The sequence below is a fragment of the Thermobia domestica genome, chromosome 13 (assembly GCF_964235325.1).
Source record: "Thermobia domestica chromosome 13, izTheDome1.hap1.1, whole genome shotgun sequence".
NCBI classification, from domain to species: Eukaryota; Metazoa; Arthropoda; class Insecta; order Zygentoma; family Lepismatidae; genus Thermobia; species Thermobia domestica.
Genome location: NC_137466.1, coordinates 143,253,209 through 143,268,428, shown reverse-complemented (window position 1 = coordinate 143,268,428; position 15,220 = coordinate 143,253,209).

The window sequence follows — 15,220 nt, the reverse complement described above, 5'->3', positions numbered from 1 at the left end:
GATTTGCTTTATTACTACAAACACAGACATAAAAATGAATATTTACAATAGTCAACAACACACTTGTATTGCTCTCTGTAAATTAGAAACGTGTATAAAAATAGAATGTACTTCCAACGTATATTTTTTTAAACGTACAGTATATGTATATCTTAATACATATATATACAATTCTCCAAGTTTTTTCGTTTTTTTCATGAAATGGTTATCAATATTTGTTATCAAATGTAACAGAATGCAAAAGAACTTCCACTTTCCGAGCCCCCTACCAACTGGGAAGAGATATGGCCAAAAGACTCTGATGATGATCATGACCTTGATGAACCATCGACATCAACATGTACATCCAAGGATCCAACGTTCATCCCTGACTGTGTTCGCGAGCCACATTTCATCCGGCAATGTGAACTTAAAGACCTAGTCCGTGATTTGCACCTGACAAAACAAGAGGCGGAACTTCTGGGATCAAGGCTCCAGCAATGGAACTTATTGGATGCAGAAACGAACATATCAGTGTACAGGAAAAGGCATGTTCAATTTTCAAGCTATTTCTCAATGCAAGATAATGTGTGCGTATGTACGGATATAAATGGGTTGATGGCGGAGCTAGGAATTCCTTACGTTCCAGAAGAATGGAGGTTATTTATCGACGCGTCAAAGGTCAGCCTTAAAGCTGTCCTTTTACATAATGGAAATAAAAAACCTTCTATACCACTTGCGCACTCAGTGAAGATTAAGGAATCCTATGACACCATGTCAACTTTGCTAAATCTTATAAATTACAAGGACCATTGTTGGCAAATATGTTGTGATCTCAAGGTAGTTGGTATTTTATTAGGACTGCAGTGTGGTTACACGAAGTACCAATGTCTTTTATGTTTATGGGATAGCCGAGCTGATGACAAACATTATGAAGTGAAGGAATGGGAACCTAGAGTGAATTACGTACCTGGAGAATGCGTCAAATACGCTCCTTTGGTAGATCCTAATAAGATATTACTACCGCCACTTCATATCAAGTTAGGACTTATGAAAAATTTTGTCAAAGCCATGGACACATCTGGTGAAGGTTTCAAGTATTTGCGAGATGAGTTCCCTAACCTGAGTGATGCTAAGATTTCAGCGGGAGTGTTTTTTGGTCCCCAAATTAGGAAATTAATGCTTGATGATAGCTTTGACAGCAAGTTAAAACAGTGCTGAGCTAGCTACCTGGACAGAATTTAAGTGTGTTGTGCGCAACTTTCTGGGCAATAACAAAGCTGAGAGTTACACAGAAATCGTACAGGACATGATACAGAAATACAAAGAGTTAGGTTGTAGGATGTCTTTAAAAATCCACTTTTTGCACTCCCACCTCAGCTTCTTTCCTGCTAACCTAGGTGCTCTCAGCGACGAACAGGGGGAAAGATTCCACCAAGATATAATGGCAATGGAGAAAAGGTACCAGGGACGATGGGATCCTTCAATGATGGGGGACTATTGTTGGGGTCTTGTTAGAGAATGCAACATTTCTTACAAAAGAAGGAAGTAGTGTACGTTTTTGTAACCCAATGGAAGTTTCATATATTGTGATAGTTTTGATTGTCTTTTCATGACCTTTTGGTACATTTGGATTATTGTTTATTGTAAATTGTCACACTTGTAAACTATATTGTATTATATTTTATATATGTGTTTGTGGTAATAAAGCAAAACGTTTTACCTCAACTTAAGAGGGATTCAATGCTAGAGGACGCTACTTCTATAAAGTATTGAACCAGTGATATTCTTCGCCCGAAACGACGACAGCGATTGTTAAATATTACCAGCCTTATTCTCAGAAAGAAATATGAAATTAGATTATTTCTATGAGAAAAGAAATAAAAAAATGAAATCTTTAACTTTAACGTCCCACGATTATGCCGGTTAGGCTAGAGGAGAAGGTGATAATGAGAAATGAGTGAAATGGTGGAATGAAGAAAGTGGGAGGAAACGGGCGAAACCCAAGAAAACCCACGAGCACAGTGTTTGTACAACACAAAGTCTACACGGCGGGAGCTGGGATCGAACCAGGGACCCCAAGCACCGGAGGTGAACGCTCTACCACTGAGCCACCGCGCCCCCCTCTACGAGAAAAGAAAAAAGTACAGATGCAGTGTAAGATCAAATCTACATGTTACATTTATCATACTCTGCCAAACAAGCATAGTTTTATTAAGAAATTGTACAAGTCAGAAGTATATGTAAATTTAGTAAGTTTTTTTTGGGGGGGGGGGATCCGGACCAGTGGCTGCGCCCATGAGTATAGTACAATGGTACTAAAAGAAAAACAAAAAACCTCTTAAATTAACAATTACATCATGTGGGAAAGTTGACAAACAAAAGAACAGACATGACATCCTCTACATACATAACTTATTTTCTTTGTAAATCAATGAATGAATGAAAAAAAAAATTGCTAAATCTGTCATTTGTTACTCCTTGAGACAAGGAATTACGTAACGGAAATTGAATCAACTGTGATCTTCAAGTGACCTTTGGAAATCACATGATGACATAGGACGGAAGAGACATTCCCACTTAAAATTTATGGTCAAAACGATTGAGTCTTTCTATTTGTTTGAGGAAATTTATTTATAAATTAACACCGCACTTAAAAGAGACGCAAAAAAATCCTATATTACAAAATAATTATTGACCAAAGAGATAACCTGGCAATTATCTGTGCAAAAATTTCTTCAAATATTTTTTTTTCTTTTAAGAACTATGTGGGACTTCGGAATAGCCATGATAACAAACAATATTGCGAAATAACAATATCAGGAACACTGAACATATACATTTACTTAACATTTTCAAATACCTAAATATTTGCAGGCTACATAAGGAATAAACTCTGCTTTTGACAGTAAAAAGGATCATGCCTAGGAGTTTTAATTTTGTCCAGTAGATGTCAACCGCTGAAGTATATTTGTTGCCATCTAACGGCGCAAAGTATAACTTCTAGCATTTTACAAGTATACATCTTTGTTTCAATAGTAGAAAATGGAATATGAGTAGTCACCATCAAAATCACTGTTAACCGTAAAGATGTTAATGGATTGATTGGATTAACGAAACTCGTCCGAGATGGACGCTCTAGGTGTCTATTGCAAAAATAATAAAAAAAAAAATCAAAAATTCATTTTAATTCGTCATTGTGTGGAGAAACAGACGGACGTGGTACTAATATTACGATCTTATTAGTTCCATTTGTGTAATTCTAATTTGCCACAGTCACAGTCACAGTTTGTGTCACAGATACAGTCACAGTCACAGATGGTGTTACAAATACAGTCACCATCGTGAGGCATTTTAAAATTGTAATGAACTACAGTCAACAAATCAGAAATAAAGGAAAGGATAGGAAAATCGGTGTATTGGTAATGTGTCATTCAAGTAAATATTGTCTGGACGGGAATAGTTCCTTGTGAACTATCATACAAACGACTATCCAGGTTTAGAACATTTAAATCTTTAACAATAAACAATATCTCAAATTAACGATGAGACAGAAATTGAGGACATTAAATATATGAGAAGAAAAATACATATGCAGGGTGATTGATTGATTGATTGCTGGGTGTTTGCTGATGGAGGCGTCAACAGCAAGGTTAGTTTTCGTCGTCACGATAATGTCCAACACATAGGCCACATTAATGTCCAAAAACGTATTTTAAAAATACTGAAGTTAAATAATAAAAAAAATAAAATATCAAAACAAAAATAAAAATAAGATTCCACCGAAATGTGCAAAGACCAAAAGAAAAAGCAACAAAATATAAAGTTTGAATCTAAGGAATACGTCAAAAATAGCAATAAAATCACCACATACCAGAAAATATACAAAGAAACCTCAGAGAGCATTAACTATTGCAATTTCACGAATAAAAGTGAGAATACAATCCATAAATACTTTATTATCCCTTAAAACGTCATTAAGATTTTTTGGTAGCCCTAATTGTTCCCTGTGATCTGATTGTTCTGGACATTCTATTGGAATATGGCAAATACTCACGAAGAAACCGATTCAAGTGTAACACGAAATTGTGGACGAGTTTATGTGCAAACGAAGTGTTTTTGTGTACAATTAAACCCATTAGAGGAAAAAACCATCGATTTCAACCATTCCGGAGATTTAGAGGCGTAAGGAAAAAGCTGGTGTTTTGATATTTTGTGGATTTACGGCTATTTTGCAAGTAAATGTTTGAAAATTGCATTGAAACTTTAAGAAAGATACATCAGAGCGAATAAAAGTGGTGTTGAATGTTGAGGTGAGTGGGGCATAGCTTTCATCCGGAGCCGGAAAAAAGAAGGAGCTTAAAGAATAACAAACACCATTGACACGAAGAACGAAATTGTATGATATTAGTTGCTAATATATTATGTCTTTAGTTCGTAGAAAATGAGAAAAGGTGATATGAAAATGTGTTAATTACATTGCCAAAGGAACAGAGACGTCATTATGTGAACAAAAATGCAAGGTAATATTCTGAGCAAAAGTGCTATAGAAAAACAAATAAAATGATATTTGAAACATAAACACATATTGTAGCAAACGTAAGTATGACAGCGTGTAGTATAGTTGTGTGACATACTGTATATTAAAACGAAGTATAAATCAACAAGCAAATATTGTATCTTCCACTTAAAAAAACGAAAACCTGTACGCCTCATATAGTGTATACCACATACAGTTCCGATCGGTTAATAATTGAAGGGTAAGGAGAAAAAACAAGGAATGCCCATGTGTGTGCTTTATCGGATGCCTTGTTCTATCTGTTGGTGACTCTTGGTACTATTTGACTGTATATGCCATGTATGCGTAGATGTAGAAATGTCCATGTAAAAAGGGGCCAAAGTTTGACTAACCCTGTTCTTTTTTACGCGGTTTTCAATATTAAAACGCCGTTTTCTCGAAAATGAATGTTTGTGACATTACCCTTCAATTTTTATGAACTCTTCGGCTTTGTAACCCTCATGTCTAAGGCGACGTATTACTAGAGTTTCGTGTATGAAGTAATTCTTCATTTTTAAAAGTCTCTTTTACTTGTACTATCGCTACATATTCAAAAATTCGCAAAATATCGGAGCACCAGCTTTCACCTTATTCCTCTATATCTCTGAAACGGTTGAGATCGAGGGTTTTTCCTTCTAATGCGTTTAAATACACACAAAAACACTTCGTTTGTGCATAAGCTCGTCCACAATTTCGTGTCACACTTGAATCGGTTTCCTTATCAGTGGAATGATACAGTTTTCCCAATACAGACAGTTAGCACGACGCACTAAATGGAAATGTGTGAGATGGGAATGTCTATTACACTGGCATGTAAGTATCAATTAACCAACTGAGTGGAGTCAGGTTTTGTTTCAATCAGCTTGCCAGTGGCTCATCCGTTGAAAGAAGTAACTACGGAGAATCAAGCACAGGAGACATTACTTTGCCAATGTGCAGCTTTTCGCCTCTGTGTTAGCACTCTTGTTTAGGTATAAGCTTATGTGACTATAAGTATTATGAATGAAACGCTATAAACATTGAACATCAAACACTATATACACTAAAAACACTAAAAATATCACTGAGAAAACTTGTGGTGAACACTAAGAAATGATAATAATAACAAGTTCGTCCCAATTAAGCAAGATGTATCTACAAGACGTCATCTGCCTCAAAGTAGGTAGGCCCGTAGTAATGTCATTACCGTACTTAACAAATATATTTTTAAGCGTTTCCTGTACGTTACGTAGTCCTGTGTATTAGGTATAGGTATAAGCGAAACAGTCCTTTTCAAATGAAATGATATATCTTTATGAATTGACGGAGCCTCATTAATAGGACTAGTTTTACGGACAATGAGACACAAATACGTTATTATTAAAATTGAAATTAAACTGAAGATAAGAACTGGAAGCAGGATCGGGGTCATCTTTCTGAAAAGAAGAATGTGCGGAATTTCAGGCACTCATAAAGAAAATGCAAACATACGCCGATTACAATTAGAAGTAAAAATATAATTCAAGATTTTTACTTATAAATTGCTGGATGCTGGATGGTCTGGAGATTAAAAGTTGTTAAACTTGTAATCAGCTGGAGGAGTGCGATATTCCAGAGTAAAATTGACTGCGTGTCTAGTACGTACATTTAAAGTATCAGTTTTAATATATTCGTAATCGTCATATCGAAAAAAAATATTTAACAGAATGCGCTATTTCATCTGCAACAGTAATATAGTATCATTGCCGGGCTATGCATACTTCTAGTAGTAAGTAAAAGGCCAGTCGCATTATATAAGTAAAATTCTTCCACTTTTGATAAGGATGGTTTGAAATGACAATTCATAGTGAGATATCGAAAAATAATATTATATAAACAATCAGTATTTTGCGACCTGGATTGAACGTGAAATTTACAAATCTCAAACATACGATGCTCTGGCAATTAATTTAACGTTGCTCTGGTGGGAGATGAGTGTGGCTGGCCAACTCCAGGACCATTAAACCTATGCTGAAATATGCTTGGAAGAAACATTTTTGGTCAAAACTATAAAATACTGTGCAAAATTTATGGTAATTTTTTATTTATGTAATGTTTGACTATTTTATAGGATCTCATTTGCGTATCCCTGAATTCCCTATAGGATTCCATTCAGGTTCTATATTTGTCACGTGAAAACAAATATCTACTTTCTAAAGTTGCACGTGCCAAATGCTTTTGCAATGTCGCTAAATGACCTAGACATTTATTTCATTCGTGACTCTCCACTGAAGGAAAACCACGAAAGTTAACGTACTTTACCTAAGAACTTGTCAAAGATATTCTCAAAGAAGATAATAAGGACAATAAACTATTTCCAAATGATGGGAATATGAAAATTATAAATAAAAGTAAATTGAATTAAATGTAAAACCTTTTTTTCATTTCACAGGAAGTCGTTGATATTGCATGCTAGAATAACTTTTATAATAAGTTAATGCATAATATTTCTTTCCTCTTTTCCTAGTAAACCGACTGCATGAGATGATTGTAATGTAAGATCCTAAATGGAAAAAAAAGAGATAAAATTGACCATTATAGAACTCTGATGGAAATTCCTCATCAAATGTTTTAGTTCTTAACAAGTTCTTGAAGCTATCACTAGTTCTTCCATAAGACTAGATGGGGAAAATGTTCGGAGAAAAAGTAAGTTTTATTTATTAATTTTTACTAATGTTTTATTATTTTACGAAAACAAGCAGCAGTGTCGTAATGTACACAACGTGGAGAAGTTTGGTTTGTCACAGTGTAAAAATTGGAAATTCGAATTTTTGAATTTCTCCTTACTCCTAATTCCCCGCGCAAAAACATTATTAAGATGAATGAATATATTTGAAAATAGAAAATCTTTAAATTTTTAAATTTGTCGAGTTTTAAGTTATTTATAGGTATAGTTCATTTTACCGTTGTATTCCACAGACAGATTACTCTCTAATGCATAATGAATGTGGCCCATGATAAAACATCTATCCGACAATTCCATGCTCCTAACAGCTTTTGTGCCTTTGCCATAAACACTGTTTGTCAGACTTCTATGTTGAAAAACTACCTATATATATATTCATCTCTCGATTTTACGAACCAACTTACCGGATTTCAGAAGTAACAGACAAAATCTGGAGCAGAGGGCATTCAGTCCGAAGGCCCTGATTTTAAACTTAAAATATTGACTTTAGTGTATTATAGTGTATATTAAAATGCATAGGCATTATATGCTGTCAGATTGGATAGTGTACTTGATTAAAAGTTCAGGTCTATATTATTTCTCTTTCTTTCGTAATGTAGGTCTATGTAGACATTAGAAATTGGAGAATTGGTGTCAGAACTTATGATCAATCAAGTCAATCAAGGCCGATATTTTTTAGTCTCTTTTAGTCCGTTTAAACAAAGGATAAGTGTACAATGTACGTAAATAGAATACTATGTTTCTCTAGCCAGAACGGATTAATTACATTTACACTAATTTCAGTGTAAAAAAAAAATCGGTTTATGAACAGTGTTACTGAACGAGTGAGAGTCCATTAGAAATCATATTATAGATACAGACTATACAGATCCTTTTCCTAGTTAGAAGGACAAATATTAAAACAATGTAAGAAAGTACTGATATATAAAAGATTTAACGTTTTAAGAAATGAATGAGAACTTGCTATTGTTCAATAGGTACACGATGTTGACTTTACTAATATACGTTTAAGTGAAACTACATTCCAAGAATCCATTTGTTTTTTGAATTTCTGTTTCTTTCCTGTTCTAGTTAGCACATTTGCGGCATCCTTTCATGTAATTATCTATCCATTAAATATGAACAAATTGTTACATTCTTTGTCGTCTTCCTGTAAACTACATATACCAGTATTTGTGTTATTTGAGTTGGGATCAGATAATAAATAAAGTAATGATACGTAATGTACGATATTATTTCTTGGAAGAGAAAAGTTCGGTTTTACATGAAACGAGTGTAAAACGCTCCTCTTCATAAGGACATGTACGAGGGCTGTTTGACAAGTCTGTGACCTTGAAATGCAAGAATTCTGTTTCGTATTGAAAAATCGATTTATTTTTCGACAGTGTCTCTTTTCAGCTCGATATTCTTTGTCCAATGTCTTATCAAATGCTGCAAAATAAGGGTTTGTGTCAAGCATAAGCTCTTTATCAGATGCAAGATCGGTCATATCTTTAGGCCGAAGACGAAAAAGTCGGAGGGGTCCAAATAAGGACAATACGGTATATGGGTTGGCAGTTCAAAGTATAGTTCAGGAGTTACGACCACGACAATTGCAGAAACGTGAAAGGAGAATTTTTGTTTCAGTAAATAGGAATATTTTTTCATCAGTTTTTTGTGGGAACGATCTAGTAAGGAAACCTCAGGTAGTCAATGAAAATAATGGTTTGGGAATCTCAACATCGTTGCCACGACTTTAGCAGATGATTAAACTTTTCTTGCCTCTTTTGTAGCACGTTCTCGTTCTTAAAATATAAAACTTTGATTGTTCATTGCTTTCTGGGTGGTAGTAATGTATTTAAGGTTCATGAACTGTAACATAACGCTTCAAAAACTGATTTGAGTAAAATATTAATGGCTACTTTGAATATTATATTCTTTACTGCTTAAACAAACAGGTTTATACATGTCTGGCCACACAACTTCACAACATAAATGTTTAGATCTGGCCATACAAGAAAATGATATACGATACGGACCATTGTCCATAACAATCTATCCATATCAATCTATTTATGAAACTTATCGTTATAATTTTCGATGGGAGTGTACTTAGTTTGGATCCCCATTAAACTATAGATGTGTCTCACACAACTTTGGCAGTGAAAACAAAGGTCAAACTTCAATCAATCAATCAACAATATATTGTGCATCAAAAAGTACGGATGTGATCGAATCCATTAAAATTTTAGACTCAAATTTATAAAGCAATTGCAATGGAATTATATTCTCGTTCTTGTTCTACCCGAAAATGAACGAAGTTTCTACTTCAGCCTTCTCGACAATAGGGTCTATGTTGATTGGTTGATTTGCAGTTTTGCTTCTCGTTCAATATTGAGGTTATATGAGGCATGAACCTAGAGTTAATGTTGATTGGAAGTACATAAGCTCCCACCGAATATCGAACCCGGGTCTCCCGTAAATAGACTATATATTGTGTTACAATATAATTTAAGACAGAAAATGTGATTTAATATATTTCTACCAGCAGAACTGTTTTGTTTAGAAATAGCAATAATAAATAATAGTGTCGAACAGACTTGAGGTGTAATCTTCGACTTTCGATTGAAAATTGTAAACAAAATACTTATCTTCTTCTTATGTTCTATGTAGGAGAACATAATTCTTTTTCTTATAATAATAATAATAATAATAATAATAATAATAATAATAATAATAATAATAATAATAATAATAATAATAATAATAATAATAATAATAATAATATGACCCAGTGAGAGATTTTACCTCTCGTGCGTGGGATTTCTAGTTTGATCCTAAATCCCACCAAGTGGACTTTGTATTGGACAAACACAATGTGGGTGGGTTTTCTCAGGGTTTCCCTTAGCCTCGTACCATAATCAGTGACGTCAAACTCAAACGCAATAATTTTAATAATTATTAATGTAATAAATTATCGGCAAGGTAAAGTTGCTCGAAACGAACCACATCTTACGCACATAAATGGTCATATTGCCATTTAACCACGAAGAAATCCTACGCACTTTTAATATCAAATGTATTGTGAAATGAATAAACGATGGTGAAGACAGTAAAGAGGAATCTTACACTTATGAATGAAGTATTTATGCTGGTAGTTCAAGCGGACAGTATTTCATGTGTGTGATATGAAATGAAACATGGATAGCCATCGTTTCCCGGAACATCTTGACGGGTTTACTCCATTAACGAACATATTTGCTCTGTCCCTAGTGCAAAAAAAGGAACTTGTTTTCGTTTAGAAATTATCGTGTGGAGTAACGGACTGATATACTACCATCACAATCATACAATACCCACAAGTATGATCTTAACAAAGATTTAAAAATTCATGCCATACATTGAGAGTAGGGATGGTGTTTGTAGATTAAGGAGCATGATCCTGTTTGAATCTTCATATGCAGATAGAAGTTAGTAACTGACAAAAATTACACTGATAATTTTCTTCAAGATGTAATATTGTTTATTATAATCAATTCAACAAGTATTCAATTATCATCTCCCATTTAACAATTGAATTTTGTTCAACATTGTGAGACTACAGTGGACTTCAAAAGTCTGCGAACTTAATTCTCAAACCAGACGTATTAGATCTATAACTTAAGCCACGTTATGCCCTCTAGGTTAAAGGAGACGATGATTAAGGCAAGTGAATGATGATGGAAAGATTGGTGGAATGAGAATGTGGGAGGAAACGGGAGAACTCCGAGAAAATACACGGACATATGTTGTCCACCAAAACTTATTTTGGCGGGAATCGAACCAGGGACCAGATACACCAGAGGTAAGTGCTCTATTACTAGAATTTATTCTTATGACTCTGAAACCATATAAGAAGTGGTCTCTTACCGTTTTTGTCATGTAAGAATTAATATTCAAATCGGAAGTGGTAGTAGGTATCTACATTATCAGGTTGTATTAGAGGAGTAAACATAGATAGAACATATTCTTATAATATTTAATCTATATCAAGAAGAATTTAGGATTTAGATTTCTGAGCTTTCGGAATCTATGGTCATTTAGCCCGTCACGTTTGAGGGATGACGTCCCTCGGTGAGCACACTATCCGGGGGAAGAGAAGGAAGAAAGGTTTAGTGAATGAAGGAAGCGGCCTGGGACCCATAAGTTAGGTACCACCCCGGCATTTGCCTAGATTGAATGAGGAAAACCCAGGAAAACCTTATTCAGGGTGGCTGGCCTGAAATAGTGTTTTAAACTTTTTCGACCGACTTCCCCCACCGGGAATCAAACCCGGGGTAATCCATATCAAGAAGTTGCGTCTCGCTATCTGCGACCATATATGCTGTATGGCGATCAACGTTAAAACCAGGAATGGTTGATTTCTATCACTTCCGGTTTGAATAGAGCGTTAGACCGCGTTTCCATTTTACATAAATCTTGTAGCTGTCTTAAAAAAAAGATCTTGCAACCTGATCTTTCTATTTACTGTCTACACATTACAACTTTGTGAAAGCAAGAAAGATAATTATCTCCACCCATGCAGTATTGCACTCTAGTGGACAAATAGTGAATCTCCTCATTAAAAACTTGTATTTTAGCGCGCTTCCCTTCCCTGTCAAAAAGATTCCCTTGTTTAAGAAGCGGCGAAAATGTTTTTTTTCTTCATATCAGTGGGAGGGTGATAGCCGGTAGCAAGCAAGACGACCCAGAAAGTTGCACATGGTTTTACTCCTTGCAAGAAAGAAAAAATGTTTTATGTCCCTTTCAAGACTATGTTTACATGGAGAAACATTATAGGGTTTCAAGATTTTTTTTAATGATAGCTACAAGATACATAGAAAATTGAAACGCGGTCTTAAGGAAGGTGACAGGAATTATTATTGGGAAAATGAATTGCACCCCAACCCCCACCCAAAAAGAAAAACGCTTCTGACTATTTCTTATTCTTTTTGCTCTTTGAAAATTAATGTTGAAACTGGAAGAAATAGTAAATTTCTATCATTTCTGGTTTTAGTAGAAGCAATAAGGTGAAAATGGAATATATTCTTGAGTTACTTAATCGATTCCACGAAATTGCATCTCGCTGTCCATGACTGCTTAGCAGTATAGCAATCAACGTTAAAACCGGAAATTGTTAATTTCTACCACTTCCAGTTGAATAGAGGGTTAATGGAGTAGACGAAAACTATTCTTGGGGCACAGAATCGATTACAGAAAACCAGCAGCCGGTACCTCTTACCGTTTCTCCTCTGATACTTGTCGTCACACGATCCGATACTTCTCTTGGATCCGACTATTTCCTGCTTTCTTGGATCATTTTTTTTATATATTTCTTTAACCTTGATTGTTCATTTTAGTCCTCATTCCTTAATTCTGTTTCGTCTTGTTATCCCACATTCAGCACAATTCTCATTTGGGCAACATTCAATCTTTTTCCCTGTGTGTTTTATATTGGCCATGTTACTGCTACTTAAACCATCGCTGGTCTAACCACTGTTTCGTAAATCATCCTTTTATTTTTTTTTAATTTCGTACTGCAATCACACAGAACTCCACATACTTTCTTCCAACTTCGCCAACCCTCTTGCACTGTATGTGTTATTTTCACGTCCAAATCACCATTCTTGGCAACTGATGAAACTAAATATCTTTAAAGTTTTTCACTTTTTTCAATTGTTCTCTTTCAGCCTTACTTCCTCATTTCTTTTTCTGTTGTACTCGAGATATTCCGTTTGGTAATTGTTAGATTTCTACATTTCAAAGGCTTCCTCCAAATCCACTTTCCTTTCAACTTCTTTCCTATTTATATTGCATAATACAATATAATCGGCAAACATCATACACCAGGGGGCTTCATCCCTCACATCTTGAGTATAATATTTGTGACAATGCTAAAGAGGCACGGACTTAAGGCTGAGCCCTAGTGTAACAGAACTCTAACATTGATTTGATGCGTTAATCCAACACAACCTTTTATTTGAGTAGTAGCTCCTGTATACGCAACTTCTATTATCATTACGTATTTCTCTTGTACTCTTTTCCTCTCTAGACATCAGTAAACTTCATGAAGTTGTACTCTGTTGTGTGACTTTTCCAAATCAATAAAGACTACCTACAATCCTCTTGCTTTTGCTGATGTTTTTCAATAGTTTGTCTAAGTAAAAAAACTTCCATCCATTGCACTCTTTCCTAGCATAAATCCAAATTGTTCTTCTCCTAAATTTCCTCCTGTAATCACCCTTCTACCATTTTCTCACAAATATTGATGTATGCAACATTTAGTTTAATTCCTCTGTAGTTTTCAGTCCTGTTCATCTCCTTTCTCCAAACTTCGTTTTCTAGTACTCTTTTAAGTCAAAAGATTCTCCTTCCTCTTTTGGAAGAATGTATTACACATCGGAAATCGAAAGCCATGGCGAAGTCAATCACTCTTTCACTTCTTTGTTCCTACTACCACGTCCCAGACATGTATTCTTTCAATCCCTTCTCTGCTTCTACCGACATACCGATTCAAGTCACTATCCACAATTACAAGTTTCTCTATCGGGAATGACACGAAGTTCGTGGTCCAAGTCCTCTCAGAATTCTATCTTTCTTCCCCGTCGAAGCCTATTACGGAAAATATACAAATACTACATTGATCATTTCGTTCCAGCATACCTTGATACTCATCATTTTGTCTCTCCTATTTCCACTATCTTTCAGACCACTAGAAAGAGCAATCAAAATGCTGTTTCCTCCTTGTCGATTTTCTCCACTACATAGCAAGTTGCATCCTAGTTCTTAACCTTACTACCTTTCTACCTTGTTTCTAGTACGCGCACGATTCCAATTTTCTTTTCATCTGTAATATTTCTTCCTCGTCCATTCACCCCGTCATTAAATGTTATCACTCTTCCTCTCACGAACTAGCTTATTTATCCGAGCCCATCATCTATTCGGAACCCTTGCCCATTTCCTACGGAAGTCGGACGAAGCCTTTCCCCGTCACCCACAGAATAAGTCGTTCCCCGTCACCCACAGAGGCGGCTCGTGAGGAAAGTCACATCGGTAAAAAAAAGTTTTGTTTTAAACTACGTTTTAAGTTTTGTTTTGTTTTAAAGTTTTGTTAAAAGTTCCTAACGTTCTAATATACAAGAACTAGAACATTAGGTAACTTTTCTTCCCTTAGTCTGAAGCGACAAAACTTTAATTTTTACGAATGTGATTTTCCTCATATTCCGCGTCTGGTCGTTGCATTTTCGAAAACTTATAGAGAATCGATGATTATGGTTTTGGTGCAGCTTTTGCTATCGGACGTCCTTCTTGTCGTCAACTTTCCTCATTCTCCAAAGCTCGGGACTGGTACCAAGTTCGGCTGGATTGCCCCTCCTCTACTTCCAGTGACTGAGTTAGCATACTTTGGAAGTATGATAATTGTATTTAATATATATATAAAGTATTTGAACTTAGCTTTTCTGAGTATTCCGCTAGAAAGTGCGTTCTAACTCACGTGTATCAGAACTGTCAGTAGAAGAGAAGAAGGGTTACCGGAAAACTTATTCTCAATGAAATATTTGCTTTTAATATTAAAAATCATAACATAAACACATAAAAGCGGCATTATCAAAGCTAAATAAATTAAGATTTACAATTGGAAGAATTATCACATTTTCAAGTACTTTCTTTTCCTCCATTTTTGTTACAGATTAAAAGAGTGCTGATCTCACTTTTAACTTTTCTTGTTGATTTCTAGGAATTAAGCCAGCTAATTGATTCTTGCATGATTTCCTGATGGGAATGGAAGATGGCTTCATAATTCTGTTTAAAGGAAGCTACTTAATTAACTTCACAGAATCTTTAAGCTTTAATTCCCTTAACAGAATAATTACAGTATGTTTGTTAGCAAGAAAAAAAATGGAATAATCATAATTACAAAATACTAGGACATGTGGATCAAATAAACATAGTAGTTAGAATTACAATGTGAAATATTAACA